This window comes from Sinocyclocheilus anshuiensis, unplaced genomic scaffold (assembly GCF_001515605.1).
Source record: "Sinocyclocheilus anshuiensis isolate Anshui unplaced genomic scaffold, SAMN03320099.WGS_v1.1 scaffold1240, whole genome shotgun sequence".
In the NCBI taxonomy this organism is placed as follows: domain Eukaryota; kingdom Metazoa; phylum Chordata; class Actinopteri; order Cypriniformes; family Cyprinidae; genus Sinocyclocheilus; species Sinocyclocheilus anshuiensis.
This window is the reverse complement of record NW_015542555.1, coordinates 1,091,930-1,107,750: the sequence shown is the minus strand read 5'-3', so window position 1 is coordinate 1,107,750 and position 15,821 is coordinate 1,091,930. Positions and strand designations below refer to the sequence as shown.

At 38.1% G+C, this 15,821-nt stretch overlaps 1 pseudogene; it reads right to left on the bottom strand.

Moving 5' to 3' along the window:
• Positions 1-15,821, bottom strand: part of LOC107694348 (gamma-aminobutyric acid type B receptor subunit 1-like) — a 128,133-nt pseudogene that overhangs the window by 47,784 nt on the left and 64,528 nt on the right.

Here is a 15,821-nt window from a genome sequence, read left to right as displayed (position 1 = left end):
ATCTCCACTGTACAGACACTGAGACCTTCGGAGAAAAATTAGAAACAAGCTAGTGAAGAAAAATGTGCGATAAAATCACCCGCAGGAAAACCAGCACCCAAGAGGCTAAATTATCTACCTGCTGGGTTGATCACAGTTCACTGGGATCAGCTTTATTTAACATTGGAGAATGTAGTGTGCGAGACAAGCGTGCAAAGCTGTGATAAAAAGTTAAAATCCAAAACACAGGTGTAAAATGAAAGAAAATGGAGGTTTAAATTTCAACATTTCCTGTTCTGTGTTAATCAGGCAGTCAAATAAGATGACAGCAGAGGGTTTTTGAGCTATTTTGCCAATAACGCAATGTCATTCACAGATGCGGTGAGATGTCGTTGAGCGACAGGTCTGCTGAGGGGGTGGAAAAAGGGAGGGTTTCAAGGCCAGCAGGGGGATATATAGGTCAAAACTCACATGTGAAGAGAAAAAGCTCTCAACAGATATAAAAATAGAGCAGAGCATGAAAAATAAAGAGACTGATTTTCAAAAAAAAAAAAGAAGTAAGATGAGGCAGTGGGAGTGCACTTCAAAGACGAGCCAAAAGCGAAATCAAATGACATAAATATCTGATCCAAAATGTCTGGAAGCCATTTCACTGATTTCGGGTATTTGAACGAAGTAGGAATGCATTTGGGTAGCTCATCTTCACTGCGGTATAACGTTTTCAGTGATGAAACCTGTTGGAGAGTTCGGTTTGGGATGTACAGAATCATACAGAAGCCATTAAAACCAAATGCCAGTGACTACAGTTACGTTTGCCTCTTTTAATGTTTTTTTAATCTGTCCCTAGTAAGAAAATAACATTTATTTCATACTAAGTATAGTTCAAATCTGTTAACATATTTACTGGCATACTGCTTGAGACTTACTGATATAAAAATTTAGTAATTTGGATTACTAAATATTAACCCTAAAATGTGTTTTAATGTCACTACTGATGAGGATTGTATGATCTTTGAATAATATTGGTCTTTAAATGCAAGATATTATGTTATAATATACATGCAATAGTTCAACTTTAGCACAATCAAATATACTTCAGTATATCTTTAGCTGGACTTTAGCACTACTTTCTCCTCACAATTAAGGTGCATTAAGTACAAAATTAGTTGTTCCAAATGAGCAGACTTCAAGTATACCAGTTTAGTATACCAAAAGTACAATTGCAGGGTATTTTTATTAAGTACATAAATATGTAAATGTATTTGTAGTATTCTTAGCATGAAATAAATGTATTTCAAATACATTTTAGTATATTTATTTTTTTACTAGGGGTGTAAATTATCATGTCAATTTAGTGTATACTAAAAGCACATGATTAGATTTTATTTTGAAAGTAATGTAATTAATCCTGCCCTCTGATGAGCACATACAATTCATACACATCCTATCTGATCGACCTCTTCAACACAGACAGACTGACAAACTCAACTTAATGAATCACTGTGGACCTTAAGTCAGTGATTGGCTTAAGTTCAGTAATATGAAATAATAATAAAAAAACAATAAATTAACTTCTTCAATGTTTTCATATTCCACAATAATGCATTTATTCAAGAAAAAAATAAAAATCTTACTGACCCCAAACTTTTGAACAGTAGTGTATATTTTAGGTATATTTTTATACATTTATGCATGCATTCACATAATCTCTAACAGTTCAAATAATGAGGAAACACATATTCTAAATAAAAAGAAACTATGAAACTTGCATTTCCCAAAACGATCAAAAGTGAGACATGCTATAATTTTCTCAACTTTCTGGTTGCAAAATGAGGTGTTAATTTCATAACTCTTGTATATTTCTCTAAATCCTTACAGCAAACAATCCCTGTTGAAATCTGTGCATTCAAATCCTTTTATACTCCTCTTTTGGAATTAAACCTATAATTTTTATGATCCCTGATATTTAACTGCTTGGCTGAATCACCTCATTTCTGCAGTAACTACATGTATTGTAACAATATCAAGTAAAATTGCTTTCACTCGCCCATCTGAAATTTTTAGTGGATGCCTGAACAATGCAATGTTTGTTGCAGAAAAAGAACATTTTGTCATCACTTTCGCAAACCTTCTCACCATCCTTGCATCGACATCTCATCTGTAAACATTCAAAGCGAATGAGATCTGATGAAGAGGAAAACCCACCACTATGAGGTTCCACATGCGCGCGGCTTCGGCCACCAGTGTGGACACAGAGCTGCAGCCTGGCATCAGGACGATCTTTATGGGCTCCGTGTACAGCAGGTCATACAGCAGCTTCGTGGCCTCACCAGGATCACACTGAAAGCAGAGAGAAAAGCACTTTAATATATAATCTATATTCAGATTTGAAGCACAGCTGTCACTATTCATGAGGCATCCTGTCACTCCATGCTCAAAACTGCATACCTCGACAAAAACATTTTTTCACACTGTACTGTATATACATTCGCCGCTTCAGTATAAGGACCCCCATAGGGAGAGAGACTTCATTTCATACTGAATCACATAAGTAGAGATAAATATGCATGGGAAAGTAGAACAGAAAGAAGCAGAGACAGATAAAGCAATAAATACATACAGAGGACAGCTGGAGTCCTCCAAGGACACATGCATTTTCTCATATATACACCAAATAACTATGTTTGTTTGCTAGACATGTACTCTCATCAGTCTTTAACCGACGCTGACAATCAGCATCTTTTTTTCCTCCATTTGTCTGAAAATTACTGTCAATGACAAATCAATATCTCATTTAAATGATAATAGTAGGTTAAAGCCACAATTGATCATGTGTTGAGAGCAAACCGAGTTGCAGGCAGTGGCCTTGGGCACAGCCAGCATTTCTAAAGCTGGGCTTTTGTTGCATTTCTGTTGTTTTGGGAACAAAGAAAAGCTTAAACAGGGGCAAAACCTAAAAAGAATAAAAACAAACATGAGATTAAAATGATTCAAGGCTTGATTGGTGCAATCACGTAAATTCAATTGGCAGAACCCTGTGGCGGCTGACTGCTCTTTACTTATTGCTGTCTAATCTTGCTTCCTTAGAGACACATCTCTATTTCTGTCACTCCCGATGCTTTTAATTTCTTCTAAACATCCTGCTAAATTACTCCAATTATTTCAATCGCAACAAAAGAAGCATTTTAGTGAGAAACTGCTTTTCTTTTCAGAATTACAATGATTTCCTGTGAAAAGCATGAAATTAATGTGACACTCCACACAGTTATGCGAGAGAGTTTCTTCAGCTGTCTCTATTGTGGACAAATGCCTACACATTCTTTTTAATAAAATAAATAAAATGAGCATGACTGTACATAATGCGTTCAGGCACATGGTATGTCCTCCAGAGTCTTGAGCAGACTCTCTCCAGACTCCCTGGGGGTCGTCAGCAGAATCATATCCCCAGAACGGAGACTTTGTTTGGGCTCTAAATCTCCTCCCTGTCCTGACTTTCCAACCCTGAGGGAAGCCATGCGTGAGCCTCACTCTTTTAAAGCACCTGGGTCCCACCGAATCAAAACAACTACAAAAATTGAATTCTAATTTTTTTTTTGAAAACACAGAATGCAGATTATCCTGAAGATAGGAGGAATATTTCCTTATTTGATGACTGATTTGACTGCTCATGTAAGGTTCTAACTACACAGAAAAATATATTTTTTTTAATTTTTAACATTCTATTTGTTACTAAAAAACTATTTTTACTTATAATTTATCAACTAATTAGCATTAATATGCATTAAAATAATCAAAAGTGGCAGTAAAGCCATTTATAACATTATAAAATATTTCTATTTCAAATAAATGTTGTTCTTTTAAACTTTATATTCATCAAAGAATCCTGAAAGCAAAAACTTTAAGTAGCACAACAGTTTTCAACATTGATAATAAGAAATGTTTCTTGAGCAACAAATCAGCATATTAGAATGATTTCTGAAGGAGTAATGATGCTGATAATTCAGTTTTGCATCACAGAAATAAATTACATTTTCCAAATAAATTTAAATAGAAGTTATTTTGAAGTGTAATACTATTTAAAACCTACAGAATATCTTACAAACCCGATGCTTTTAAACAGTAGTGCATAATTATTAATTAACATTATACAAACAACCAATTAGAGAGTGAGTCTGAGTCAAATGTTAACTGCTCTGATGGATTCAGCAGATTCAGTTCATTAGATTGTTGCAAATGTGTATCTGATTGATTTCATGATTCTGATTTTGACCGATTGATTAAAGGAAGTGACTTATAACAGTCATTTGTTTTTAAATCGTACCACACTCACTGCTCTGTTTGTTTCTGCATGCAGTCACAGTGAAGACAGCACAGTTGAAGGACATTCTCCCACTCAGCTAAAAGCGCAGCTAGAAGCGCAGAAAATACTAGTATTTGCTGCTAATAGTAAGTTCACTAAATATGAATAAAGCTTATAAACTCTAAAAACAAATTAACATTTTGTCTCAATGCACTCATTTGACTTCATCAGACTTGGAGGACAAGAAAGGATTGAATTAGCTTAATGACACACTCTTTAGAAAACTTAATTGTCTAATTAAAAGTGCATAAAATGATCAGGATACTTGATATTTGCATAAAATTAAACAATATAGCATTTCTGCAGCTCAAACAGTAGCACAAGGTCATGGGTTTGATTGCTAGGTAATGGATGAACTAGATGTCAAGAATTTAAATCCCCCTATCAGAGATTTGTTTATTTTCACTAAAATGGACACATTTTCTGCCCAGGGTTTTACTTACAATCTGGCAACCATTTCTCTCTCTCTCTCTCTCTCTCTCTCTCTCTCTCTCTCTCTACACTGTGGAAAAAGCGCTGATGAGCTGAAAACCTTGACAAAAAGTTGGAGTTTAACAATCTCCATTGAGATATTCTGCTCATATTAAAGTATCATACAGCCAGTTTGTGTTCCTTCACATGGTAATTTGCAGTGTTTGTTGCGTAAATCTGCCATTAAACCTTCTTAGTGTCAAACTGTGATAAATCCAAACATGCATCTTGACTAGACTGTGGTTGCTAAATAAGTGCCACAATACAATGTTTTGTTGTTGTTGTTTTATTAGAAAAACTAGAATATAATTAAGAATTATTGGAATTAATATTAGGATTTTCACTCTTTTAGCTTTTGAGTTTTACCAGTTTTCATAATGTTGATGTTAAATGACAACAATCATGATCAGTAATCACAATTATAATTGTGAGCAAAATAATTGTGATTATCAGTTTAACCATTATGCAGCATGACTAAAAAATACATTTTCATAGACTAAAACTAGACTAAAATTCCCAGACTTTTAGTCAACTAAAACTTGACTAAACAAAAACAGGATAGGTTGACTACATATGAAAAAATACAAAAAGGGCATTTGAGACGGGGCTTTTTTCTTCTTTCTTACTTTTGGACCAAATGGGAATGCAAAAATTATATTTGTTTTTATATTTGTTATAGATTCTGTTCACTACTCTACAAATTTACCCAACTATGATGACTTCCACTTCTGAGAACCCTGGAAATGAAGAAAGAGTCCACTTTTAAATACTGACTCTACAGCACTGAAAACACCTAGAACAAGGGATTTCAGAGTCTCTTCCATCATTCAAATCAGTGGACAATCCCCAAAAACACATTAACGACCCCACGGTGCAAGTGTTAAGGCCAAGTGATCTCACACTGGGGCTCTGGGGAAATCAGGCACAGGTCCAGTCCATACTAATAAGCCTGCCCTCCTCGTACCATCCCTATCGCCCCACGGAGAGCGCCGTCCTCCGCTCCAATCAGAACGGCCCAGAACCGTGCTGGGCACAGGTTTAATGAAACTGCTCCTTCTGTGGCTCAGGACGGAACATTTGGGTCTGAATACCTAAAACCCAACTCAGATTAAATATTCCTGCTCGCTTTATTCCTCCTGATGACACAGCGCTTTCCTGCTCTCTAAATGTAGCTGTCCGTGGTGCTGAATCCTAATCAGACTCGGCTCTCTGCATGAGAGTGTTTCTGTGTGCATGCATTCATTCTGATCCATAGGGGTCCCGAGTACATCCACCCACCGCTTGGGATCAGAAACGATGCTCTCAATATGTCCGAGTGCAGACGGAAGAACGGCAATTCATACGTCTATAGTCTCACACCAGCCGGCTAATTTCTCCCATTTATCCATCTGCCTGTGTTTATGCAATAATCATAAAGGGCCGTGCTTTTTTCTCTCTTTTGTCAGAGCAATCTGTGGCCTTATGTGTTTGTTTGAACAGCAGTGGTCTTGGTAACTGTTGTCATGCCAACCTCCACCCCCAGTCTTTCCTCCTTCTCCTGTATCTTTGAAGCGGGGTTCCAATGCAGACCCGTTCCGACCAATCACGGAGAAGCTCTTAGCAACACCAAACAGTCACAGGGAATTAACAGTTTGCACGCTGCATGTATCTGTATGTCTTTTCTGTCTAAAACTCTGGCTTGCACTCTGCATATATGTGTATGTTTGTGTGTGAGAGAGAGAAAGAGCGAGAGAGAGAGAGAGAGAGAGAGAGAGAGAGAGAGAGGCAGTATGCATTGGCATCTCTTGTGCGGGGGAGGAGGGACGCAGGTGGGAAAGATGGAGATAAGTAGAGAGAGAGTGAAGCAAATGGAAAGATATGAACAGGGAAAGCGGAAGGTATATTGAGCTGCTATGAATAGATTTTTGCCAGCAAACCTCAGGTGACAGCATAACCGATGAATAATATGATGCTGTAATGCAGCTTTAATGAAGTCATGCTGAATCAAGTACAAATTCCCATTTAAAGAACATTATGTTCATTAGCTTCCTCCAAACCCCTATTAGCATACTACAGCTGACCTAATATGCTGTAGTAAAATGTAATTTTGCTCAGAAATCTCCTGTGAACACAAATCTTCAGCAAGCCACTGATAATGACACTCCACACTGTTTGAATAAATAACATCAACAGCAAGTAAACACTCTTATGGAATGACTAATTCGGTGCACACTCAATTGCATGCTGTTAAACAGTTCACATAATGAAAAGTAATTAAAGAGGCTCACATGCAGTGCTCACTTACCATACTTTCATAGTAGATTAATTCAAGCTCATAATCCGGAAGAATATCTGTTCTCTTGTTCACCAGATCCAGGGCCATTTGGGCAGAAGGGAGACAAGCCTGGCCACCCGGCCATCCGCCGCTCATCGGGAACAGGGCTCCGATGTAAAGCTTCTTCTTGCCTAAAACCGGGCAGGACCAGGAGAACAGTAAAGTAAGGGTGGCCAAAACAAAGTAGGAAGTTGATATCAAGCGCCGTCCTCTGCTGTGATGCTGCCAGGATAGTTTGGCCATAGTGGGCATGAGTGTGTGCCAACACAGTTTATGTTCTTGATGTTATTTTACATTAAAGGCAAGGCATAGGTTTTTGCCAAGAATTTTACTTTCATAAAAAATATTTTGAACGGTATGAATTTCAGTCTCCTTCAATGCTGAAATTATTCATTCAAAATATCACGTGAATGCTGCACTGTCGATTACCCTGAACTCCTATAGATCTCTAATATACTTTTGGACGCACTAAAATACACCTTTACATTTTCAACTTGGATGCGTTTACGACAACAACATCGATGGCGATTCAAAGGCATGTGGTTTTGATGCCTAATTAACGTAATAAATCTGCGGAGAGTCAATTTTAACTATTAGAATCGCGTTAACAACGTCCGCGTATTGAACTAGCCAGTGTTTACGTGAACGGTTATAAAACGTGCTAAGTTTCAAAGGTTCACCAAAGTTTTAAATAGCCGAAATCAAGTTAACTGACGTTAAATGTTAACGAGACGTTACAAACCGTCTAAAGCTGCGGTTTCAAATTTAACAAGAGCGTACATTCACGCGAAACAACGTTAACGAGCTCGAGCGCTAACAACAATAATAATGTGTCCTTGTCTCAAGACTTTTTCGTGCTGTAGTCTTATACTCACGCTTCTCCTGAACGCGAAACGAATAGAGCACAGAAATGAACGTTACATGTTTGTTTATAGAAAGCGCAGTGTTACAGACCAGATCCGCTGGAATCTTCTGTGCGCGTCTTTAGACGAAACGAGACGGTGAATTCGGAGTGAGAACCGATTAGTGCTGAAAAACGGAAGATGTCTCTGTGGCTGATTGGTATAAAATCCAGTACGGAAACAAAAGAAGCGATAAACGAAGTCACAGCAGTGAGTGAGTGTGTTGTGTTCGTTGGATGCAGCAGGAGACTGAGAGCGAGAGAGAATGTGCTCGTTTATAGAGAGAGACAGAGAGAGAGAGAGACTGTATGTATGTGTGTGTGAGAGAAAGAGAGATAGAAATAAATGTGTGGGTCTCATTTTCATTCTCCGTTTCACAGAGCACTTTGAATTTGCAATCCCTTAACACAACCACTCTGCTTTGTTATCCACCCGTCTCCCCACCTCTTTTTCCGCCAACTACACCCAAGCCATCCGCCTCGGATCCACATTTTTCTTTCTCTGTCTCTGTCTATTCCTCATAGCACCCAATAACATCTTCCCTCTCGCACACAATTGCATCCTTACATTTTTAGTCACAGTTTAGTCTGTTTTCATGTCACTCACTTTTTTGTTGTTGTTTTCCAATCAATATAAGGATTGAATGTATCCTGAACCATTTTAGACAGAACCTGCTATCCACTACATTATAAATCACATGCCCCGTTCCTCTCTCCCACACACCTTCATCTCCACTGCACCATCTATTTCCAAACTCCCAGCAACCGCTCACACTAATCCTGCAATTTACAGCAGATACATCGTGGTAAACAGGATCCATAGAGGACTGACTACGTGTGCCTGACTGTAGTCTTCAATAATGTATCTCCAAACTGATGGGCTGACACAGATCCTTCGCTTCCTCTAACTCTCTTCCTCACCTTCCCCCGAACCCAATGTTTTCCTCCGAGCTGAGAGACATTTTTCTACACGTTCAGTGGCTTCGGTAACACATTCGCCCTCTCACGAATCCTGAGAGTTGATGAGAATCGCTACAGCGACCTATCTGTTTTCTCCTGCTCCGTTTATTCCCAGCACACTCTTGACTGATCTTGCAACTTCTCTTTCTGCAAAAACACAGCGCAAGCCCGGTTACATCACATAGATACTCAAAGTTAGGGGTGACATGGGCCATGATCAAGCAGACCTAGAAATGAATAATGAAATTTCAGCCAGAAACACGAGATATCGCTTTCGGTAGATGCCTTGGGAAATTCAGATTGTTAGGGCGATATATTTTCGTGACATTCTTGTGCAAAGCTGATTAGCGATTCTGGAATATCCACATGTTTTAAAACAACAAGATACATTTTTTTGTAAGCAAAGCACTTTAGGCTCAGCCGAGATGGAATAGCTGCTGAGGATTCAGGCCACCTTTCTGTTTCTCTCTCTCACAAACCGTTTCGATTTTCACATTCTCTCCAACATTAAAACCCAGAGGCGCTGGTTATATATCAGAGAACTGGTATTAGCTTAGCAGCTGCTGCAAGTGCCCTGGGGTTGTGCCACAGATGAAATACACCCCTGTATGTGCGGTGCATGCAGAGTGGCGATTAGTCTCCAGGGTGGCGCTAGCACTCAATTCTAGACCAGTTTACCCAAAACCATATAACTTGTAAGAGAAACCTCAGAACTTCACAAAATTATGTAAACAAATGCAACTTATAATTCTAAACAAGCACACTAATTTTTATGTAGATTGGCCTATAGGTGGCGCTATAACAGGTAAGGTAATAGTTATATATTTCTATGGTAAATTACCTGACATTGCTAAAATGGTGTTTTTCATCTCTGAAACATGGTAGAATTTTAGTACTCTTGCTGAGATCTAAGGCAAAAAGACTCGGCCTGAATGGTCAAATGTGGCAGTGATCAATACAAAAAATGCACAAAAGTAGGGGTGTGCGATAATGACAAAAAAAATAATATCTCTATAGCGATAATTAGACGATATTTTGCTGAGCATGTTATTGTGCTGGTATTTTATTCAATAGTGATATTTGAAATGATATTGAGAAAAAAGGGAAAATATACTGTAAATATAAACCTAAAATCGCCAATAGGTGGCAGCAAATCACTGCATGAGTGAGTCATTGAGTCATTCATTCAACTGATTCGTTCAAACGGCTGATTGATTCAGTAACAAAACACTGTTGTGTGTTGCTCAGAGATGCAAAACAGTTCTGCTGTGACTTTGTTGTTTCCGTCATTAAAAGAATTCCAGCATATTGAATTTTTTGCAAAAACTATTTTTGTGAAATAGTCCTAGGTTTCTCGCCCAATCGGAAACAAACCAGTGCTCCAGAGTTCACTACAGATGGAACATAAATAATCAAAAAACTTCGAAATTTTGATTCATCACCACAATAGTACAACAAAACGTTTGAAGTTTACTTAAGACTATAGAGTGAATGATTTAGTGATAGTCTGGAAACACAGTCCATATATTATTAACTCGCTTCTTTTTTAGCCGATTAACACTTTCATTTTCAACATCACTACTACATCACTGTTCATTTCAATGACAATTAATTTATTATTTAAATTATTCACACTTCTTCTTATGAAAGGATTCTGATCTAATTGGTATGCTAATATTGATGCTGCTGCCTCTGGCTGAGCTTCAGTTGCCAACCATCCAGGTGGGCCAGTGATATTATTTGGGGAAAAAATCTCTTTGCTAGAATAGCTAAATACATAAATATGCCATGAACAATTTTGGGCTATTTTCCATTGATTTCCTCTTTGATGTATTTCAGGGGTGTCCAATATTTCTGGAGGGCCACCTTCCCCTGGAGACCCTGGAAGTCTGTAGCAATCCTGAAGACCTTGATAAGCTGATCGGCAAGGAGATATTGGCATGCTTATAACCCAGGCTTTCTTACTTGTACCAACACGTCGAAAGGCCACTTTTGCTGCTGCACACTATTATTTCTGAAGTATATACAGGTGCATCTCAATAAATTAGAATGTCGTGGAAAAGTTCATTTATTTCAGTAATTCAACTCAAATTGTGAAACTCGTGTATTAAATAAATTCAATGCACACAGACTGAAGTAGTTTAAGTCTTTGGTTCTTTTAATTGTGATGATTTTGGCTCACATTGAATTTTGAATTACTGAAATAAATGAACTTTTCCACGACATTCTAATTTATTGAGATGCACCTGTAGTATACAGTATATACTGACGGCACTCAATGGCACTTGCACAACTACAGTAAGAAAAATATAAGTCCATTTCATGATTTAGGAGCCTTCCAAAACTGAACAGGACACTGGTAAAATATCTATTATACTACAATGCCTTGGAAAACTTCGTCATAACTTTGTCAGATTACACATGTATATTTGAATGTGCACTGGTCCATACTAACCAGCAAAACCTTGACCTTTTGTTTTCTAATACTGTATGATAAAAATGTGACCTTGCTTTCCACTGCAGTAAATTAGCTTTAAGGTGATGTCAAAAGACAGTTAATAAACTAATAATATTAGGGCTGTTATACTGATCAAATAAGTAATAAAACATGGCTGTAACATGGCGTAACAGCAGCGTTCCTTTACCGTATTCCAGTTGAATCCAAGGTTTCTATTTACAACTGGTTTTATTTTAAGAGACCGTGTCTCTTCAGAAAACCTGAATTGAAGTGATTGATTAATTTTACACTATCTTCATTAACTTTTTAAATCTTGAAATCTTTTCAGTAGAATGGACTTTCCTTGGAGGGACAGAAATCTATTAGGTTTAATTTGTGTTTGAAGACGAACAAACATTTTAATGGTTTGGAACATCATTTGATTCACTAAAAAGAACTGGTTCATTAGAGTAATTTATTTAAGAATCAGACTACACTGATCGTGCTGCATGTTTTTGATTAATAACTGGCTCGTAAGAGTAATTCATTAAGGGATTGGACTACACTGATTTATGTTGTACCTGTACCTTTCACTAAGATGAATAAATAATTTGGAACGACATTATGGTGAGTAAATGATGACAAAATTTTCACTAAAACCTTAATTGTAATGGGAATGTTTTCAGAAGTCCAGAACACCTAGGCAGTCAGTGATTTTGCTGTACAGACCAGTAATCAAAACTAATGTATCATAGTTACAAAATTAAGAGAAATGACCACATCTGTGATTTCTGTCATAATCTTGCAGCTCTAGTGGTCAGTATACAGTAAATGCTGTGCAGTAAACACTATACTGGTATTCCATCTCTGTCAAAATGTGAAAGATAAATATTCTCTTTTACTGTCCTTCTATTGCTGTGTCTTTCTGTGCATTTGCATTAAGAGGACTGAGTAGCATGTCCCGGGCTGCTCGGAGTAGGATCACGACACAGCAGACTGGATGTCACCAGAATTAGTATGGATATCCACACATGCTTTTTGAGAAGAATGTCAAGGTTGAAGGCGACTGGGGGAATATGAGGCAAAACTGCCTCTCGAGAGAAATCTCGCCGCTGTCATGCACAGCCCTGGAAAGCTGTAGCACATGGAGGTCAGCAGCACTACCCCACACTCCCTCTGCATACACAAAGAGCTGGCAGCAGGCTACCGACGTCCCTGTGGGCCACCTTTCACTGTGTCTGCCAGTAATTCAGACACCTGATGCACTCCATTGCTGTTTTAATGGGACCAATTAAATCACTATCTTCAGATCTAAAGGCACGGATCATTTTAAGATACAGCCATATCCACACTGTCTACAGGTTGGTGGGGAGTCAAGTGGGATTGATGCTGAGATAACCGCACAATTCGACATCTAATTCGAGTTTAAATGGACCTGCAGCCAGATCTCCTGTGTTTGATGGGCTCACACTCACAGTTGGAGGAATGATCTAAATCAAGTCATTGTGTTCCTGTTCTCTGAACCTTAAAACTGCAGATGGGAATTGTAATGAATTAAATGTTTCTGGTTACGCTTCTGAATCCTAAATGGTTCCATTAATGATTTGTTTAATACTTTTAATGAATGAATATTTTTTGGGGAAAGTGACATTCCATTTCCAATTGATGCCAAATTTATAACAGTTCTTGTGAAGGATTTTTATGACTTTTTAAATGTCTTGTTAAAGGAAAAGAATAAATGCAATCCAATAACTGGTTTGTTATATGTTTAACAACAATGCTAAACAAACAAAAAATGTGGTAATATTTGTAAAATATGAGTATCACATTACCTACCAGTCAGTAGCTACACTAATTTAAGTCTCTCAGTAAGCTGTAAGCTGTTTTTGATGTGAAGCTGTGTTTGATTCACTAGACAGAACTAACTCATTAGAGTCATTTCAGGAATCGATCCACACTGGTTGTGCTTCAGTCGGCTCATAACAGCCAATCGTTCAGAAGTCTGGCAACACTGGTTGAGTTGTATGTTTTAGATTCTCTAAAATCAACCCACATATAAGATTCATTAGTTCGGGAGCCATTTGTTTGAGACTTCACTGTTTGTGCTGTATGGTTTTGATTCACCAAAAAGAACTGACTTATAAGAGTCATTTGCTCAGGAATCAGACTACACTGATTGTGCTGCATGTTTTTGATTAATAACTGTCTCATAAGAGTCATTTGTTCAAGAATCGGACTAGACTCGTTTACGCTGTGCCTGTATGTTTTTTATTCACTTACAAGAATTTACTAAATATAGGCCTGGTATCACAGACAGGGCTTAGACTAAGCCAGGATTAGGCCATAGTTCAATTAGGACATTTAAGTAATTTTTATAAATGTGCCTTACAAAAAACATTACTGGTGTCGCTCTTGAGACAAAACAAAGGCACTGATATATTTTAAGATCAATCAGTGCAAGTTTCTTTCAGTTGAAACAGCTCAGACTTCCATTTTAGTTTTAGGCTTAAGCCTTGTCTGTGAAACCGGGGGATAATTATTCATTAGACAATTACACCACACCAGACTGTTGAATTCTGATTCAATAAAAAAATTGGACTACACTGATTGTGTTGAGTACTGTATTTTGAGTATTTTGTTTGGGAACTGGACTACACAGGTTGCACTGTAGGTTTTTATAAATGGCTGTTTAGAATCATTCATTCAGGAATTGGATTTAACATTGTATGTTTTTAATTGACTAAAAATAACTGACTAAAAAACATCCATTAGACAATTAGACTGCCGGTTGTTCTGTATTCTTTTGAATCAGCGAAAAGAACCTGCTCATTTGTTCATGAATCAGATTACATTGACTCTTATGAGCCAACCCTTTTTAGTGAATCTAAAACCTAAAGCACAACTAATCGTTCAAGAGTTGGGCAACTCTGGTTGAGCTGTAAGTTGTAGATTCATTAAAACAAAAAGACCTATTGGAGCCATTTGTTCGATAGTTGACACTAGATTTACTGTATGGTTTAGATTAAAAAGAACTTGCTCACAAAATTTATTCATTATGTAATCAGACTACCCTAGTCTTTATTTTTTCCAAACTGGAGTAAGAACCAGTTCTCGATACCCAACTCTACTTAAAACCCATGGATGCAGTAACATCCATTTGTGTTCATTCCAGGTGCTGCAATGAATCTGGCTTCTCTTACTAGAGAAATCTGACACCATTCCTTAAGGCTTAAGTGAAGGGCAGCAGCTCCACAGCCATTTAACTTGCATTACTAATATGCCTGGGGCTTGGAAATACAACCTAGCCTTAATTACAGGATTGAGTTGCAGGGTCTTAATGGAAGAGCCTGGTTTGCATTTGTGCGATATTTCTTACTAGGCCATAAAGTTGGGGAATGTGCTCATTGGAATACAGCTGACAAAATACACACAAATTCTAGAATACAACTGTACAAGAGTGTTTATTATTATCTTGTCCCCAAAACACCTAAAATCAACTGTCAGGGTATATTTGGTCATTAAATTGTGAAGAAATGTCACAAGGTCCTGGTTCAGAAGCAGATAAATGAGCTGTGCTGTAACCCACCATCAAGACACATCTCGTCGAAGAAAATGACAGCCCATCGACATCATATTCATAAGAGAGACTATCATTTCACAAAGAAAGGCATCCTATGCAATTACAATCGATTCTTCGACCTCTATAGACAAGCGGATATAAGCGAAGTGACAGGTGGTTGCTGGCTAATGATCATGGTTTGCGCAAGTCGCCTTGCCATGCCACAGCTGCCAGGTCACAGGCAGCGGGACATTGTGATTGGCTGTTCTGGTTGCCAGGTCACAGCTGGGCAGCTTGATTGGTTCTTGAGGTTGCCAGGTCACCAAACACATGAAGGCAGGCAGGCAGGCAGGCATGCAGTTGTAAGGCGCCACTGATATGCATCACGTTCTCTGAAGCGCACAAAGGACGAACAAAGGTGGCTGCTGTTATTTTTCACAAGGCATAATTCAATAACGAAAGAGGTCGACCAAATATGCAGAGGAGAATCAAAACCAGACAAGCAAATAACGCATGACTTTGAGTAAATAAATACCCAACCCCCTACAGACGGTCTGGGGTGCGATCTCAGCATCCATCCAAAGACTTCTCTCTCATCACCCCAGTAATCCTTTTATTTGCCCACCATGGAGTGCGCTCTCCAAACAGATTTGTTAGATTTGACACCAAATTTCATTTACCGCTAAATGCCATTGTTCAGAATTGCATCGTGGCTCTGTTCCCCAGGCCTCCCAGAAGTAAATGAATCGGAGAATATTAAGAGACAGATCACTCAGCCGTCATGATGACTGAGGAGCCAAGGCACGATCAAACATGGAGAAAAAAAGCGCCGCTCGCCAC